Source organism: Pelophylax lessonae, assembly GCF_965119305.1.
Source record: "Pelophylax lessonae genome assembly, chromosome: 5".
Taxonomy (NCBI): Eukaryota; Metazoa; Chordata; class Amphibia; order Anura; family Ranidae; genus Pelophylax; species Pelophylax lessonae.
The window spans coordinates 276,041,530-276,060,478 of record NC_138772.1 but is presented as its reverse complement, the minus strand read 5'-3'; the positions used below and the strand labels follow the sequence as shown (position 1 = coordinate 276,060,478).

The window sequence follows — 18,949 nt, the reverse complement described above, 5'->3', positions numbered from 1 at the left end:
GCAGCGGTGATCGCCGCGGCTCTTCCCTGATCGTCTGGGAATCGAATGTGGGGATCCGCCCGCTTGTGTAAACAAAGCGGGCGGATCTTCTAAGTGACAGACAGTGACAGATTGCAGGATTCAGCATAGCTGAACCTGCGATCTGTCCTTGTGTCACTCAGTCACCTCCCCCCACACACGTTAGTAAGCACCAGGCATACATTAACCCCTCCCTCTCCAATAAAGTTAACCCCTTCCCTGCTAGTGTAATTTTTACAGTAACAGTGCATATGTATAGCACTGATTACTGTAGTAATGTCACTGGTACCCCCAAAAGTGTCAAAAATGTCAGTCAAGGGACCGATCTGTCCGCCGAATGTCACAGTCCCGCAAAAAAAAAAAAACGCAGATCCCCGCCATTACTCATTAAAAAAAAAACACCAAAAATGACAGAAATCTTTCCCTTAGTTAGTAAACGCAATAGCTTTTGCGCAAACCAATCAAAATACGCTTATTCTGATTTTTTTTTACCAAACATAGGTAGCAGAAAACAAATTGGCAAAAAAAGTTAAAAAATTTTGATTTTGACATTTTTTTGGGGGGGAATTTCATATAAAAAAATGTGAAAAATATTGTTATTTTTTCAAAATTTACGCTCTTTTTTTGTTTATAGCGCAAAAAGTAAAAATCGCACAGGTGATCAAATACCACCAAAAGAAAGCTCTGTTTGTGGGGGAAAAAAAGGACGTAAATTTAGTTTGGGTACGGCGTCGCACGACTGCGCAATTGTTAGTTAAAGTCGCACAGCGCCGAATCGCAAAAAGTGGCCCAGACGTAAGACAGCAAAATCCTCCGGTGGTAAAGTGGTTAAGAGTCGGACACAGTCTCCCATCATGCGAATTGGATGTGGGGAAACCCCGCATCAGAGTAAACCCAGCCTAAAATTAAGTAAAATCCACTTTCCTTTGTGTGGTATATTGATTAAGTGGGTTGTTGACTATAGATTGATTATTACTATTGGAAAATATATGAAGTATTGATTGCAGCATGTATGGTCATCATAAGAGGAAGAGTTTGGAGTGCAGCAAATATATAACGAGCAGGGCTCTCTGATTCCTCCTGCATTGAATTGTATTGTAAGTGTACTGTCTGTAAAGCGCTGCACAAACTGTTGGCGCTATATAAATCCTGTATAATAATGATAATATATGAGAAGACATACCTTTCTGAAGCCTCCTGCCTGGTATGGTGGGTGACCACTGCTTCTCTCACCCTGTCTCAGTCAGTTGCAGTCTGTTGTCAGATGTTTGTATTCACTTGCTGTCCTGTCTGGTTAGCATTCTCTGGGTGTCATGGCAACCATTGTAATCTGATCACTCCTGCTGGTTACAAGTCTGCAAAGATCAATTCTTTAAAAGCTCTAAGAAGTGGCAGCGAACATATGATCAGTTACCAGTCAGTGTCACGGTGGCTCCAATCTTGTGGATGTGACTTGTAGATTTATTGAATATTACTTCTGTTAGTAGAGTGGATAAACGGTCATGTTGTCTGTAACATAAACCATGGGTTGCTAGGATACGGGCAGGAGAGCAGTACACACACTCACAAGGGGATCTCTGTATCCCAGCAATAGGCTTCCAAAGCAAACCTCTTCTGGACACACCTTGAACCTTTGTGAATGGGTTGGACATTTACCTCCGCACTTCCTGAATGATACTTTCACTAATGTGCTATCATTTCACACCTGCCAATGCACCCACTCTCTGATTACATGTGAGAATGATTCCTGCAATTAGCCCCAGCTCACACATATGCAATGAGGGAATCCTGCGAATCCCCACATCGCATTCAACTCGCAGGAAGTTCACACTGCTATATGCGAATCGCTGGGGGGTGTCAATACAAAGTTAATGACACCCCCAGATCAGTTCTCATATTGCAGTGCGAAATGTTAGACCCAGTCGGACATGGATCGGATCACATAGGTGCAATCCAATTCTGGTGCGGACCCAAAAAAGGGTCCTGTGCGAGTTGTGTCTGAATCCAAGTAAATCCAAGTAAATTCAGCCGTACAATTTGTATGTATCGCATCGCACAGACATTGCATGTCATTTGCAGAGCAGTGTGCTGCAAATCACATGCCATGTCTGTCATCGCATATATAGGAACCGGCGCTTAGCTGCGAGAGGCAGCCCCATTAACCGGTTGCCGACCGCCGCACGACTTATACGGCGGCGGTCAGCCCCGGCCACCAGGCAAAGTGACGTATATATACGTCACTAGCCTGTCACTTCCTTGTGAGCCAATAGCGGGCGAGCGCGCGCCCGCGGAGGCACGCACCCGCCCCGGCTCGTTCCCTGGGAAGTCAGTGGGTGTGACCGGCGGACCCGATGTCCGCCGGTCACTCGCGATCGTCCTCCGTGAAGGGAGAAAGGCAGGCGGCTGATGTAAACAAGCGCCTGTCATTCTCCCCTGTGTAGGAATGGTGATCATACGGTTCTACTATGTAGGACCGTTGATCACTGTCCTACACTAGTAGCCATGTCCAATCACAGTAAAAAGCACGCCCCTAGGGACACACTTAACCCCTCCTTCCCCAATAAAGTTAACGCCTTCCCTGCCAGTGTCATTTTGCAGTAACAGTGCATATGTATAGCACTGATTACTGTAGTAATGTCACTGGTAACCCCAAAAGTGTCAAAAATGTCAGTCAAGGGTCCGATCTGTCCGCCGTAATGTCGCAGTACCGCAAAAAAAAATTACGCGTTAAAAAAAAACACCAAAAATGACAGAAATCTTTCCCTTAGTTAGTAAACGCAATAACTTTTGCGCAAACCAATCAAAATACACTTTTTGGGATTTTTTTTACCAAACATAGGTAGCAGAAAACAAATTGGCCAAAAATGTTAAAACATTTTGATTTTTACATTTTTTGGGGGGGGAATTTCATATAAAAAAATGTGAAAAATATTGTTATTTTTGTAAAATTTACGCTCTTTTTTTGTTTATAGCGCAAAAAGTAAAAATCGCACAGGGGATCAAATACCACCAAAAGAAAGCTCTGTTTGTGCGAAAAAAAGGACATCAAATTAGTTTAGGTACAGCGTCGCACAACCGCGCAATTGTCCGTTAAAGTCACGCAGTGCCGAATCGCAAAAAAAGCCCTGGTCAGGAAGGGGGTAAAATCTTCCGGGGCTTAAGTGGATAAAAGCAAAGCAGTCTGTGCCCAGGGCTGATCGCTGGCGTGTGATCACAGCACAAATGATTGCACACCAGTGGCTGCAATCAGCTGTCAGAGCCAATGTCCTCCCATTGCTTTTAATAGGGCTGCCTCCCGCAGCTAACAGCAGGAACCTCCACTACAGTACTCGCATCTAATCAAAAAGCGGGAACATTCGCAGGTGTGAATACACCCTAAAGCCTGCTGGACACTATGAAATTTTTTTTGTCCAACCCAAAAAAAACTGTCAGCTCTGGTATGAGGACTAAGTACTGTGATTTCCCTCACTGAGCTGCTGTATTCTGACAGGGGGCCACCCCCCGCCTTTGATCAGTGTTCTCTGCCATTGGCTGAGAGCGCTGATCGGGAGTCAGTCAGCTGCTGGTTTTCTGACATATACATGGTCTGAAAATCGGCCGATTTTTTTTTTGTAACTGGTGTTCTTTTGAATAGTGCTGATCATCAGAAAATGCCTCAGACGATCTGCGCATGCACAGTACATAACCTCACTCCAGCTGATATCCCGGTCTGCTAGAATGACATCAACACTGCGCATGCGCAGATCGTTGGAGGCATTATCCGACGATCTGCACTATACGATCAGCAAAGCAGAGAGGGAGAATGTATTTATCCGAGTCTGCCTGGCTCTCTGCCCACAGCCAAATCCATCCTTTAACACAGCCAAACCCACCCTGCAACACACCCCAATCCACCTGTCTCCCGACATTCTGCCCATATGTACCCAGCTATTTTTAAAAGTTGTGTCTGCCCAACTTTTTGCATGTTAAGGCCCGTACACACGTACCGATTGTCGGCCGTAAATATTCGGCCAACGTCCGTGTAGTGTATTAACACAGACAAGCTGTACAGGTTGCTTCTTTATTCACTGCACATCAGCATGCAACTAACTTCAGCCACACCCAGCTCCCAAACATATACATAATTGAAACATTTTGCAGACAGCAACTTAATCCGTTGCTTACCATACTACATTCCCTCCTCTCTTTGAATAAAACATAACATGCACAACGTATTAATAAGATTAACAAAATGCATGGATGAACAACTAAAAATTTAACCTATAAACTCCTGACTATACACATAGTCCTTAAGGTAGGCCGGTGGATTTGTTGTTCGTTTTTCTCTTGGCCATTCCGATGTGGATGGTTGTGGATTGAAGTCTGGATCACCGGCAGTATCATCACTACTCTTTGCCTGTTCGCCAGCTTCCGATACTTGACCTTCTGACTCAATAAATTTCTTCACAAATGAGGAATTACGCACTTTTGTGTGTCCATCTAAATCCTCTAAAACCACTTGAGTACCTCTTTTCTCCTTTACAACATAAGGCTCAGGTTCAAAGGACGGAGCCAGTTTGTTAAACCGATCACTTTGAAGCAACACCTTATCACCCTGTTGAAGGCCACTAGGTTGACAATGGCGGCGGTGGTTTGCATACTGTTCAGCCCGGATCTTCCTTTCCTCATCAATATGCCGAAAAGGTTTCTGACTTGTAGGAGGACCCCCAATGTCTGGCAATTTTGTCCTGAATTTGCGACTACAAAGAAGTTCCGCAGGACTAACGCCAGTGACAGTATGCGGAGTTGTGCGATAAGCCAAAAGAAAACGCCACAGTTCCTTTTTCCAGTCTCTTCTCTCTAAATGAGCAATCCGCAAAGCTTTCAGCAAGGTTCGATTCTGGCGTTCCACTTCCCCGTTAGCCTGTGGCCAGTATGGAGTTGTACGATGATGTTCAATAGCATTTGATTTCAGATAATCCTGAAATTCCTGAGAAGTAAATTGGGCACCATTATCACTCACAATCCGTTTAGGCAACCCATGAGATGCAAAAATGCTCTCCAACCCCTCAATTACAGTTGATGATGTAGCTTTAGTGAGAACTACCACCTCTTGCCACCTTGAATAATAGTCCACAACAACTAAAAGATGGTGTCCAGATGGAATGTCGCACAGATCAATGGCTAAATCTTCCCATGGTCCCTCAGGTAGAACAGTGTGAGTTACTGGTTCTGGTTTAGGTTTGCTGCCCACCAACTGACATGCTCGACATGAAGAAACCAAACGTTCCACATCCTTGTCAATTCCTGGCCACCAGACTTTCTCACGTAATCTTTGTTTGGTGCGTACAATGCCTTGATGGCCCTCATGGGCTAAATGTAATGTACATTTTCGTAAATCTTTAGGCATCACAATACGATTGCCACGTAGAACTAGTTGTCCTGCAATACTCAGCTCTTGTTTGATTCTGTGATAGCTTGGGTCACAATCCACCCAAACCCCTTGTCTTACACATTTTCTCAACCGAGCAATTTCCGGATCCACAGATGACAATTCTTCAACCTCCCGCGGTGTCAGTGCCTGAGGCATGGCGTTAGTAGCCACAAAACGAATGTACTCTTCTGCCAGGTTATGAACAGGTGCAGAAGACTGAGGCAATCTGGAAAGTGCATCTTCCGCATTAGTCGGTCCAGGTCTGTACCGCACTGTAAAGCGATATGGTAACAATCTGAGAACCATCTCTCAATTCTGGCGGATGGTTTTGAGCGTGGCGAATATATCACTTCCAGAGGCTTGTGGTCTGTGATGATTTCAAAATCAAGGCAGTAGAGATAGGTGTGAAACCTTTCACATCCCCAAACAACAGCCAAAGCTTCTTTCTCGGTCTGAGAATAACGTCTCTCTACATCAGTAAGGGATCTGCTTGCATACTGAATAGGCCTGTAATCGCCTGTGCATTGTCTCTGAACCAAGATGGCGCCTAACCCCACAGGGCTAGCATCGACAATAACTTGGGTGTGTGCAGTAGGATTGAAATAAGCCAAAGTTGTGGCGCAAGTCAGCCGTCTCTTAAGTTCATCAAATGCACCTTGTTCCAAAAAAACCCACTTCCACGGGACTGCTTTGCGAGTCAACACTCTCAAAGGTTCACTGACAGTCGCCATATCTGGAATAAACTTGGCACAGTAATTCACTAGCCCAAGAAAACTGCGTACTTCTGCAGGGTTTTCAGGATTTCTGGCATCAGACACAGCTTTAATTTTACAGTCCTCCGGACCAATGCCCCTGTCAGACAGCACATGCCCCATAAAAGTCATTTTATTCATTTGAAATGTGCATTTCTTCTCATTTAATGTTAACCCTTTCTCCTTCAAGCGATTTAGCACTGCACGGAGACGTTCGTCGTGCTCCTGTGTGTTTGTTCCCCACACAATTATATCATCAGAAATGTTATGCGTGCCTTCACAACCATGTAGCACTTGCTGAATCACATGTTGATAGGCCTCCGGTGCGGACGATACGCCAAACATCAACCTCTTGTATCTAAAAAGACCTTTATGGCTTGCAAATGTAGTGATGACTCTAGATGCTGGGGTCAATTCAATCTGATGATAACCCCATTTCAAATCCAGTTTACTGAAGACACTTGCCCCATTCATTGCATGCAGAACATCTTCAATAGTGGGAATTGGATGTCTCTCTCTCTGCACAGCTTGGTTAGCACATCTCATGTCCACACAAATCCGAATATCTGTGCCTTTTGGTACAACAACTAACGGCGATACCCACGGAGTGGGCCCTTCCACAGGTTCAGTAATGTCAAGGTCTAGCAGCTCTGCCAGTTTGTGCTCAACAGGTGATCTCAGGCTATAAGGAAGTCTGCGTACTGGCTGTGCAATAGGCTTTACATGTGGATCAATGTGAAGCTCCAACTGAAAATCCTTTAATTTTCCAAACCCAGAGAAGCAATCTTTAAATTCCTCTTTCAATGCAGAAATAGCAGGAGACACCATATTCACTCTTGCGCTGCCTACATCACGGCCAATCTGTAACACCCCTAGTGCCATTGCGGTTTGACGACCAAGCAGAGGCGACCCTGTGCCATCTACAACATAGAATTCGGTCTGCAATGGAGGACCAGTCTCATGTGTTTGAACAGAGGTATAAAATTTGCCTTTAAGTTGCAGTGGTGTACTGGAGCCATAAGTATAAATCTGTTTAGTGGTGTTACACAATTTAAGGTGATTTTCTCTGCCATTAAGACTGTGCCAAGAAGCCAAGTCCATAACATTGCATGTAGCTCCAGAGTCAATCAACACTGACACATCTGTATTTCCAATCTTAATGGTTAATGTCCCAGCTTGCAGAGAACACAGGGAGAATATAAATTCACAGTCAGGAGCACTCTCTTTATCCTCAGCTATAACATTTACTTGTGCAGATTGTCCTTTGGTTTTGTTATCTCTGGTTGTACTTCTACACACAGCTGCAAAATGACCTGTCTTTCCACAAGCATAGCACATTTTATTCTGTACCACAGTGCAGTCCTGACTTGTGTGTCCCGCCCTGCCACATTTATTGCAGGTGATATGTAAAGTCCTCTTTGGAAAACTCTCTTTCCTACTCCAGATATTCCTATTATTATAGGTAGGTTTGGAGACTGTATTGACAGATGCAGTGTTCTTGGTTTCAATATGCAGAGCCTGGAGCTCAGACAGTTCAATGGCTCTTGCAATCTCCTGCAGACTAGTAAGTGTGAGACTAGGTTCTCTCAATAATCTCCTCCTGAGGTGCACAGATGTGCATTTCTCTATGACCTGATCTCTGATTATCTCCTCAGTTACAGTCCCAAAATCACAAGACTTTGCCAGATATTTCAGCCTAGTCACATAACTGTCTGTGGTTTCTCCCAGTTCTTGCACAGCCTGTCTAAACTTATATCTTTCATAGGGAATATTTTTCTTTGGCTCAAAGTACTCACTCAGTCTATTCATGGCTGTCTCATAGTCTGAATCTTCCCCTGTTGCTCCCAGGGTTTCAAAAATGTCCTGAACTTGAGGTCCAGCTAGATGCAGCAGCATGGCTCTCTTCTGAGCAGGTGCAGTCACTCCTGTGGCTATAACATAGAGCTGAAATCCCTTCTTCCACTTGTCCCAGCGCTGTGAGAGACTAGTGTGGTCTCCAGACACATCAAACGGTCCGATAGCCGGTAAATCCAGAAAGCTAGCCATCCTCGTCGCCAAAATGTAGTGTATTAACACAGACAAGCTGTACAGGTTGCTTCTTTATTCACTGCACATCAGCATGCAACTAACTTCAGCCACACCCAGCTCCCAAACATATACATAATTGTAACATTTTGCAGACAGCAACTTAACCCGTTGCTTACCATACTACAGTCCGATCGGCCGATTGTCGGCTTGTTAGTATGATGCTTCCAACAACCGACTGCGACTTTTCGGCCGAACAGAATCTGGTGTGCAGGCTTTAAAATTTTTGTTGGCCAACACCAGAACGGCGATTGTTCGCCAGTCAGTACAGAATTCGGCCGACAAACAGCAGATTTGCAAGACTGGGCATGCTCAGAGAAGAAAAAACACAAGGAAAGTTAACCATCACATGACATCACTTCTGCAGTCGGCTGTTGTTGGCCGACAAAATTCATGTGTGCAGTCTTTAGCACTTTTCAACCTACAGGACAGCACCGGACAAAAGACGGCCGATCGTTCGGCTGACAATCGGTGCGTGTGTACGGGGCTTTACTAACAAATGGGTTGTCAAAAATGAAATGTGAAGGAACACACGCAAACATGCATGTTAACATGCCCTTAACTGGCCATACACTATACAATCTCCTGTAGATTTACCAAAACTATGTAATGGGAGGACAAGCGTAAAGTAATGCCTCGTACACACGCAACGATTGTTGGCCGACCGATCGGCCGTCTTTTGTCCAGAGTGGTGTTTTGTTGGTTGGAATGTGCCTAGACTGCACACGAATTTTCTCGACCAACAAAAACCAACTTCAGAAGTGATGTCATGTGCTGGTTTACTTTCCGTGTGTTTTTTCTTCTCTGAGCATGCCCAGTCTTGCTCATCAGATTTTTGTCTGCCGAAATCTGTACTGACTGATGAACAATCGGCCGTTCTGTTGACGGCCAACAAAAATTTTATAGCATGCACACCAGATTTTGTTCGGCCGAAAAGTCGCAGTCAGTTGTCGGAAGCATCATACTAACAAGCCGAAAATCGGCCGATCGGACGTTGGCCGAAAATTCACAGTCAACAATCGTTGCGTGTGTACGAGGCTTTAGATGAAAGCCTGAAGCCTAGAACACAAGATGAGATTATTGGATGAATGATTGTTTTTTTTTGTTTTTTTCTATGCATGCTGGACTCCATATCGAAAACAAATAGGTTACTAAAGTGCAAAAATTCTCATATGACAGAAAGAAAATTCAAAAGCGATGTAATGTATTTGCATTGTATTTTCAGATGAAAAATGTACTAATTAAACAAAAATTGTACGATCTGGTATCGTACAATAAAAATTCCAAAGTGGTATTTTTTGTACGATATTCTGATCATGTGTACGGGGGCCTTAAGGCAGCCCATACATTTAGTCAATTTTTTATACTGGTTGAATAAAAAAAATGAATCCGATTCCTCAAGCTGAGCTATTGTAATCTAACAGTAGAAAGACTTACCTACAATGATCAGCACTGCCAACTATAGCCTGCAGCTCTGATCGACCAAAGAAAAACAACAGGGCAGTTGAACAGAAGTTGATCGGTAGCGTTCGACCTCTGTACAACTACAGTGCTGATACATGGATCAAAATTCAGTCCATTCTGGGGAGGCCAGATTTCAATCTATGCATGGCCAGTGTAAAAAGCAGGAACCGGATGAATTTCGAATCCATCTATCGGCAGGCTGGTTGTATTGAATTCGATCTATCAATCTACTTCAGTAAAACCAACCTGTCAGGTTTTTTCATTTGACCATACGCATTTTTCTACGATTCTCGTGCATGTTGTCATGCAAACAATCGACACAAATCTTTCCTGTGTTTGGGGTGACATACAGGAAGAATGGCACCTAAACGCGTGTCACGCTTTTTGCAGTAATTCTTAATCACAACCAGAATTGTGGCAATTCTGCCCACAATTCCAAGTCACCTATATGTGAAGGGGGCCTTAAGGATACATACAAGAAGCAGAAGTAGTAAGAAAAAAAAAAAGTAAAGGATGGAAAAGAAGCTAAAAAAAAGGTGGGGAGGATGGAAATAAAAGTGTATTACTGCTCATTTATGCTTAAGGCCCCTTTCACACGGAGCGGACCGTATTGCGATCCGCTCCGGCACTTTTTTTTTTTCACGGACACGGATGACACTTGTGTCATCCAGTCCGTATGTCCGCATATCATCCCATCCGTTTGCGGAGGATATACGGACATAATGTATGTCTATGGATTGCGGATGTCAGCGGATGACACCGCTGACATCCGATTTTGCGTCCTTTCTGTTTTTTAAACGGAAGAAAGAATAGGGTTCTGTTCCGTTCCAAAAAACGGAACAGAACTGAAAGGACGCAAATCGGATGTCAGTGGATGGTCATCTGCTGACATCCACAATCCCATTGACATGCATTATGTCCGTATATCATCCGCAAACGGATGGGGGGATATACGGACATACGGATCGGCCATGTGAAAGGGGCCTAAAGGAGTTGTAAAGTCTCCTGGCTTTTCACTCTAATGCATTAAGGTGAAAAACCTCTTCTGCTTCAGCTGCCTCCAAAGCCCCCCCCCTCCTTTTTCTTACCTGAACCCGATCATTCCAGTGATGAGCACGAGTCTGTCTCGGGTCCTCATTGGATAGCCTTTGGCTCCTGCTGCTGTCAAGCAAATCCAGTGACACGGGAGCCAGGGGCCGGGCCGAGTCCTGCTGTCTGTGTCAATGGACGCAGCGGGACTCGTGAGTGCGCCCACACAGGTGCCCCCATGGAAAGCGGCTCTCCGTGGGGGCACCCAATGAAGAGGAGGAGCCAGGAGCACGCCGGGGCACCCCAAAAAAGGAGGATCCCTTTTGCAGAATCCCTTGTGCAGAGCAGGTAAGTATAACATGTTTGTTATTTAAAGCGGAGTTCCACCCAAAAGTGGAACTTCCGCTTTAGGGAGTCCTGACCCCCTGACATGCCACATTTGGCATGTCATTTTTTGGGGGGGGGAGCGGGTACCTAGTTTTGACAGGTACCCGCTCCCACTTCCGCTCGGAGCGCCGCGGCGCCCTGAGCGGAAGTTCTCCTCTCCCCCTCTCTCCCTGCAATCTTCTGGGACACGTCAGAGGTGCCAGAAGATTGCCGGCCAATCACGGCGCGCAGCGCGACTCGCGCATGCGCAGTGGGTACCCGGCTGTGAAGCCGCAAACTGTAACAGCCGGGTGCCCACAGCAGTGATGCCGGCGCCGAGGGAGAGGATCGAGGCTTCGGGCGGCCGCATCGCTGGACCGTTGGACAGGTGAGTAAATGGCTGGAACTCCGCTTTAAAAAGAAGAAAAAAAAACTAACCTTTACAATCACTTAATAAAGTGATTGTTGTTTTAAAAAAAATTAACGTTTACAAAAAAAGTTTTACCTAGGCTCCGTTTCCACTGCCACGGCTACGAAGTCGTGCTACTTCTAGCGCGACTTCGTAGTGAAAGTTGCTTGCGGCATTCAGTGCGACTTGTCCCTCATTATAGAGGGAAGTCGCACTGAAGTCGGCTCAAAAGTAGTGCACAAACTACTTTTGAAGTCGCCGCAACTGAAGTCGCGGCAGTGGAAACGGGCCAGATTGAAATAAATGGCTTTTGACTTGCTGTGCGACTTGACATGTGTCAAATCGCACAGCAAGTCGCACTAGTGGAAACCGGCACTTACAGTACCTGTTCTTTGCACACGGCAGCCCCAATCCTCCTCTTGTTGGGTCCCCTGCAGGCGCTCCTTGCACCTCCTCTTCTTCGAGTGCCCCCATATCAAGCCGCTATAAGAGCACTTATGCAAAGTCGCTCCCATGCCCCGCTTCTGTATGTCCATAAAAGAATGAAGCTCGGTCCCGCTCCTGTTCTCTCCCCACTTTCTGTATTTGGCTCTCAGCCAATGAGGAGTCAGAGACCCGGGAGAGCAGCTGCTCTCATGCACATTGCTGGATGGGGATCAGGTAAGTATTAGGGGGCAATTTAATTTTTAACCTTTAGGCCCCTTTCACACTTGTGCGACCTAAAAGTTTTGCAACTTTGACGCGACTTTGATGCAACTTGAAGCAATGCCTGTGTAATCTTGAGGTCTATGGACCTCAAGTCGCATCAAAGTCAGACCAAAGTAGGGACTACTTTGAAGTCCCACAGATATGAACAGTACTCATTGGAAATCATGAGGTACGATTAGTCATGCGACTTTGCAGTCCCAAGTCACAGGACAAGTCTCACAACTGTGAAAGGGGCCCTAAAACCACTTTAATATTCAAGACTCAAATGAATAGAAATGTTTCTATGTTTCTAGAAGTAGAAACATTTGTGTCCATTTGGCCAGATTGCATCCCACCACACACCAGCCGAGGTATCTTTGGTTACTTTTTGTTACACTGTTATCTTTGTGATTGGTCCTTGCATGCATATGCCATACCTGTAGGACTGCTGTGGAAGCAGAGAATCACTGGATTATTCACTGCTACAATTGTGATTGTCACTGTCATCTGGGTCCTGTGCTGATCGACTGTTGCATAGTGACCACATAGCGTTGGTGTAAACTTGGCCTATTGGAAACAATAGATTTCAGTGTGTCATTGCATGTGACAAAGCAGTGTAATGCAGTGGAAAGCCCATGGTGGTAATAGGCTCTTAGGGTCCTTTCACACTGTCAGTTTTCAGGCGGAGCTGATCGGACCCTCCATTTACCCCTATGGAGCGTCGGAGGTCAGTGATGACATGCCTGTTGCAGATACGTGCGGTGAGGTCAATGGCTGGTGAAGCACTGGCTAGTATCAGACACAGGTTACATATTCACAAGTTACGTATTCGATTCTCATTATGTAGGTGATTGCAGTTCTACTATATCTACTAGTTATACTCATTTAACAAGAAAATTTACAGACTCTGTTCCTTTAAGATGTTTTTCAGTCACCCTTTTGATGATGGAAACAATATTACTAGCAAAGATGACAATAAAGATTGTAGGAAAAATAAAACATGTCTCTTTATTTTCTAAAGCCAGAAACATAAGGCTCCATTCACACCTGGGCGTTTTTGAGTGTTTTTCAGCTCCAAAAACGCTCAAAAAAAACGTTCCAAAACGCCCAACAAGTAAAACCCCATTCATTTAAATGGCCCTTGTTCACATCTGAGCATTTTGCAAAACGCCTGTAGCTGAAAAAAGTACATGAGCTTCTTTTTGGGCTGATTACCAGCGTTTTTGATAGATGTCAATGCCTGCCTCTAAAAACGCCTGAAAATCGCAGTAAAAATCGCAGTAAAATCGCGGTAAAAAAACGCGGTAAAACGCTACACTCAAGTGTGAATGCAGCCTAACAGTAATATAATAAACAAGTAAACAATAAAGGGTTGAGGGTTATTTACTAAAATGTGAAACTCAGGAGAATTTAAAACAAAGGTAAACTAATGAAACATTCCAACTAAAAAAATATATATAATGTTTGGGGGTTCTGAATATATTTCTAGCAAAAAAAACCCGATGATTTTTACATGTAGGAAAGAAGTGTCAGAATTGGCCTGGTGGTAAGTGGGTAATTACCATAAGTAAGTAATATACAAATAAATATTATATATTGTTTTTACGGTCATTTACTACAGGCATACCCCGCTCTACGTACCCTCACTTTACGTACACTCGCAAGTACGGAGACATTGGCGTCTATGGGAAATCTTGGTCAGCATGACATAGCACTGTTCCCAGTTTTTAACATTGGCGTCTATGGGAAATCTTGGTCATTTGACATGGCACTGCTCCCTGTCTTTAACATTGGTGTCTATGGGAAATCTTGGTCAGCTTAACATGGCACTGCTCCCGAACCATAAGTGACATGGACACCAAACCTGGGGAGCACCGAGAGGGGACACAGGCCTACAACTTATCTGATTTTGGGGTCGGCCAGCTTGCCTAGGTAATCTACTATGTTGTAGTCCTGGGTCCCCTTAACCTACTCCCCAAGTTTGGTGTCTCTGTTACTTATGGTTTGGGAGCAGTGCCATGTCAATTTGACCAAGATTTCCCAAAGACGCCAATGTTAAAAACCGGGAGCAGTGCCATGTCAAGCTGCCCAAGATTTCCCCTAGAGCTAGTATATTTACATACATTGAGAGATGAAAAAAGGTATTGCTTCACTTTTACATTTTGTACCTAAAAGTGGGGTTTCCCTGTATATTTTCAAAAACTGTACTCAAGCAGGTGGGCTAATTTACAAATTACTGTAGTTTGAAGTTCTAACTACAAACCAGTAATTTCACAGTAAATAGATAAATAATAAACAATTATTTTATAACTAGGGATGGGCTCTATGTTCGAGTTGAAGGTAAGTTAGACTCGAACATCAGCTGTTCGCTGAACACACAAACAAATGACGCGCTCAGCGGGAAGTTCGCCTGCCGATGAGTGCTCTATAATGCACTGCGTTGTTGCAGTACATTGATTGCTGATGATTGGCAAAAGCATGTACCTGATCTGTATGCTTTGGACAATCACAGCACAATGTCCTGTCAGAGCCATAATTGGCCAAAGGCAGGGTGCCTTTAGCCAATCATGGCTCAGAGGTTAAGTCCACGCCCCACACTATATAAGGCTGCTGCTTACACGGCAGCCGTGTATAGTGTGTGATAATAGAGATTAGGCAGGTAGCTAGTGGGTAGTGTATTGTGTCAGTTCAGTGCAGTCAGTGTAGTGTACAGGCATACCCAACTTTTAAAATGTATAGATATGTTTTAGTCCTGGGTCCCCTCCTGGTGCTCCTCAGGTTTTGTGTCCCTGTCACTTATAGTTTGTGAGCAGTGCCATGCCAAGCTGACCAAGATTTCCCTTAGACACCAATGTTAAAGACAGGGAGCAGTGCTATGCCAAGCTGTCCAATATTTCCCATAGACGCCAATGTTAAAGATGGGAAGCAGTGCCATGCCAAGCCGATCAATATTTCCCATAGATGCCAATGAGTACTGAAAGCTGAAAATTGGTCTAGGCAGGAAGAGTGGTGAAAGTGCCCGGTATTTAAGTGGTTAAGGGGAACTCTAAGACATAATTTAAAAAAAAAACAGCATGGGGCCCCCCCCCCCAAACTCCATACCAGGCCCTTATCCGAGCATGCAGCCTGGCAGGCCAGGAAAGAGAGGGGGGATGAGCGAGTGCCCCCCCTCCTGAACCATACCAGGCCACTTGCCCTTAACATGGGGAGGGTGGTTTGGGTTGCCCCCCAATGCACCTTGTCCCCATGTTGATGGGGACAAGGGCCTCTTCTGGACAACCCTGGGCTGTGGGGGTCTGCGAGTGGGGGGGCATATCAGAATCTGGAAGCCTTCTTTAACAAGAGGGCCCCAAGATCCCGCCCCCCCATGTGAATGGGTATCGGGTACTGCGATTCTGTTCGCTGACCTGATAGAACACCGGCAGATGTAAACATTGCCATTTTCTTTTTTTTTTCTTTTTCTTTTTTGCTGGAAAGCCTGAGATTTATTTTTTTTATTTATTTATTTTTTTTATTTCAGGCTGTCCAGCATAGAGGAGAGATGTGGGGACTTATAGACCCCAGATCTCTCCATAAAGAGGACCTGTCATGCCCTATTCCTATTACAAGAGATGTTGACATTCCTTGTATTAGGAATAAAAGTAATAAAAAATAAAACCTTTAGAGCCCATTCGGACAGGGGCGACGCGACTTGCTGGGGCGACCTTGGAGCGGCATGCACGGACTTCATATAATTGAAGTCAATGCAAGTCGCCTCCAGGTCGCCCCAAAGTAGTACAGGACGCTTTTTCTAAGTCGGAGCAACTTGTGTCGCTCCTATTAGAACGGGTCCTGTGCTAATCAATGGCAGGCGACCGACCGCGACTTGTCAGGCGACCAAGTCGCCTGACAAGTCGCGCTAGTGTGAATGGACCCTTATGGAAAGTGTAAAAATAAAATAAATAATCAGTGTAACATCATCTTTCAAATTATACAATTAAATTGGGGTAAATATTATTATTTTTTTTTGTTTTTTTTTATTTGTGAAAGTTTTTTTTCTAAACCCGTTTGAAAAATTGCTGCGCAAATACCATATATATATATATATATATATATATATATATATATATATATATATATATATAAGGTGTGAGGGTTCTAAGTAATTTTCTAGCAAAAAAAACACAGATTTTTACATATATGAGAGAAATGTCAGAATTGGCCCGGTTGGCAAGTGGTTAAAAAATATTGGTATCGCAAACGCATCCTGTGTTTTCCACAATTCTGGAATTGCGGGCAGAAATACGCGATTCCGGTACACACAGCTGTCAACGGAGCCTACGTTTTTTTTTTTTTGAAAAATTATTTGTATTGATTTTGGCAACAAGAAAAATACAAACAATGACAGTTACCAGTCCCTAACACGGCGGGACGGTACAACAACCCCTCCCGACCCACCCAGTGGGCAGCTTAACCAACAGAACAGAGTAGAGTAGTGGGGCCCGGGGCGGCTGGAGCAGCACAACCTACCCAGACCGCCCCTCCAGCCCCAGAGGTGCAAGATACAAACATAGTACATGACAACTGAATCAGAACATCAAATCAAAAGTTAAAATTAAGAGAGACATTCCCCGACTGAAAGAAAAGGACTAGTGAAAGAGCGGGCCTAAGTAGACAACCAAGGTGGAGTCGTTACCCCATCAGAATTATCCCACTGTCTCTGTAGATTCCACCCAAGCCTTCCATACCTTTTCAAATTTTCGGAGACAACCCCGGGACATGTATGTGGCCTTATACAAAGGTAAAACAGCGTTCACCAGCCCCTTCCAGAATTCTAACGAAGGAGGGGACACCTTTTTCCAGTGCAACAGGATAGCCTTCTTGGCATAGAATAACAGGATTATCAAGAGCGTCCTATGAGCCACCGAGGGGACCACCTCCTCCACCAGGCCCAGGAGACAGACGCTCTGGGTCAGCGGAACCAGGGCCACAAGTACCCTCCCCAGGCAAGAGGGCAGCCGAGCAACGCCAGCACTCAGCGGATGCCGTAGGAAAGATCTTGGCCAACCGGGCAGGCGTATAATACACTCTGTGGAGAAATTTAAATTGGATGAACTTATCCCTAGCCGCCACCAGGTGTTTAAAAGGATCAGTCCAAAGGTCATCCCAGTCGTCCCCCTGCAGGTCAGGAATATCCTCCGTCCACCGCTGTCTACATCGCACAATCCCCGGGGCGGTCAGTCAAAACATTTCCTTGTAGATAGTAGACAGTGTTTTACTAAGGTCGGGGTTAGTCAGCATTAACTCCAAATCTGACGGCACCGATTCAATCCGAAGATTCGCAAACTGACTCTGAAAAGCGTGCCTTAGCTGTAAGAAGCGAAAAAAATAAGTCGTGGGCAGGTTGTGTCGAGAACGTAAGGTATCAAAAGTAACCAAGTCACCCTCCGTGGTAATGTCTCCCAGCGTTTTTATTCCAACAGCAGCCCACACCCCTGGGTCCGGAAGGTGGTAGAAATGAGGAAGTCTGGGATTCATCCATAGGGGGGTAGATGGTGAAAACCCAAGGTAACTGGGGCACGCCAGCTTCACCGTCTGACCCCACGCCTTAATTGTAGCCTTCATAGAATCAGTCAATGGCAGGTCAGTGCCCACCCCACGAAATAATGGCAGGCGCAAACTTTCATAGGACCCCAAGTGCGCAGCCTCCAGAACCGTAGCCGAATCTTCTGCATCCGCCCGCAACCAACGCCTCGCGAATACCATCTGCCCTGCCAGGTAGTATTTATGCCAGTCAGGGAGGGCGAGTCCACCACTAGCTTTGGGCAGGCCTATCCTAGGGGCCCCTGGTGACCACAAAAAAGAACCAATGATGCCATCCAACTTGCGGAAAAAAGCTCTAGGGACTTAAGTGGGGGAGTGCCGCAGAAAATACAGCACCACAGGTAGAAACTTCATCTTTAATAGGGCAATACGGCCAAGCAATGAGAGCGGGAGCCTCTTCCACACCTGCACCAGCTGTTGTAGTCTAGGCACAAGCGGGAGGAGATTCAGGGTGTAATAGTCCCCCGGGCACCGCGTAACTTTAACCCCCAGGTAGGTGAAGGAGTCCACCCAACATAGAGGAGGATCAGTAGGGGAGACCGTCATCGGGGCCCCGGCAAGAGAAAGGACGGAAGATTTCCCCCAGTTCACCCGGAGCCCCGAGTAGGTACCGAACATGTCCAGAATGTGCAAAACCGCCAGCAGGGAGGGACCCAAGTCCCTAAGGAAGAGCAGCATATCGTCTGCATAAAGTGCTACGCACTCCCTAATGGACCCCACGCGAATGGCATCAAAGGCTTCAGAGGTTCTGAGAGCAGTGGCAATCGGTTCAATTGTGAGGGCAAACAAAAAGGGGGAGAGGGGGCAACCCTGTCGGGTACCCCGCCCCACCCCAAAGTACTCAGATTTGGCTAGACCCAGCCGAATGGCCGTACGAGGAGAGGAGTACAATAGCCTGACCCACATCCGGAACGTAGGGCCGAAACCCATCAGCTCCAGTACCTTATGCATGTACGACCAGTCGACTGAGTCAAAAGCCTTCTCAATATCAATAGAGACCACAATCCTCTGCGGATAGTAAGCATTGGGCAACTGAAGATGGGTAAAGAGGCGTCTAATATTGGTGTCCACCGACTTACCCGGCATAAAACCCGTCTGGTCCGGATCAACCAAAGTATGGATGACCCCCGCCAGCCGGGACGC

At 45.5% G+C, this 18,949-nt stretch overlaps 1 protein-coding gene across 1 annotated transcript in view; it reads right to left on the bottom strand.

Annotated features, from left to right (window-relative positions):
- The window catches only part of LOC309556020 (dynein axonemal heavy chain 5-like), a 468,481-nt gene extending 467,109 nt beyond the window's left edge, over window positions 1–1,372 (bottom strand). Inside the window, exon 1 of the mRNA XM_082258288.1 lies at window positions 1,202–1,372. The gene's annotated coding sequence lies outside the window, so the exon portion shown is untranslated. The remainder of the gene's footprint in view (window positions 1–1,201) is intronic.
- Window positions 1,373–18,949: the final 17,577 nt, after the last annotated feature.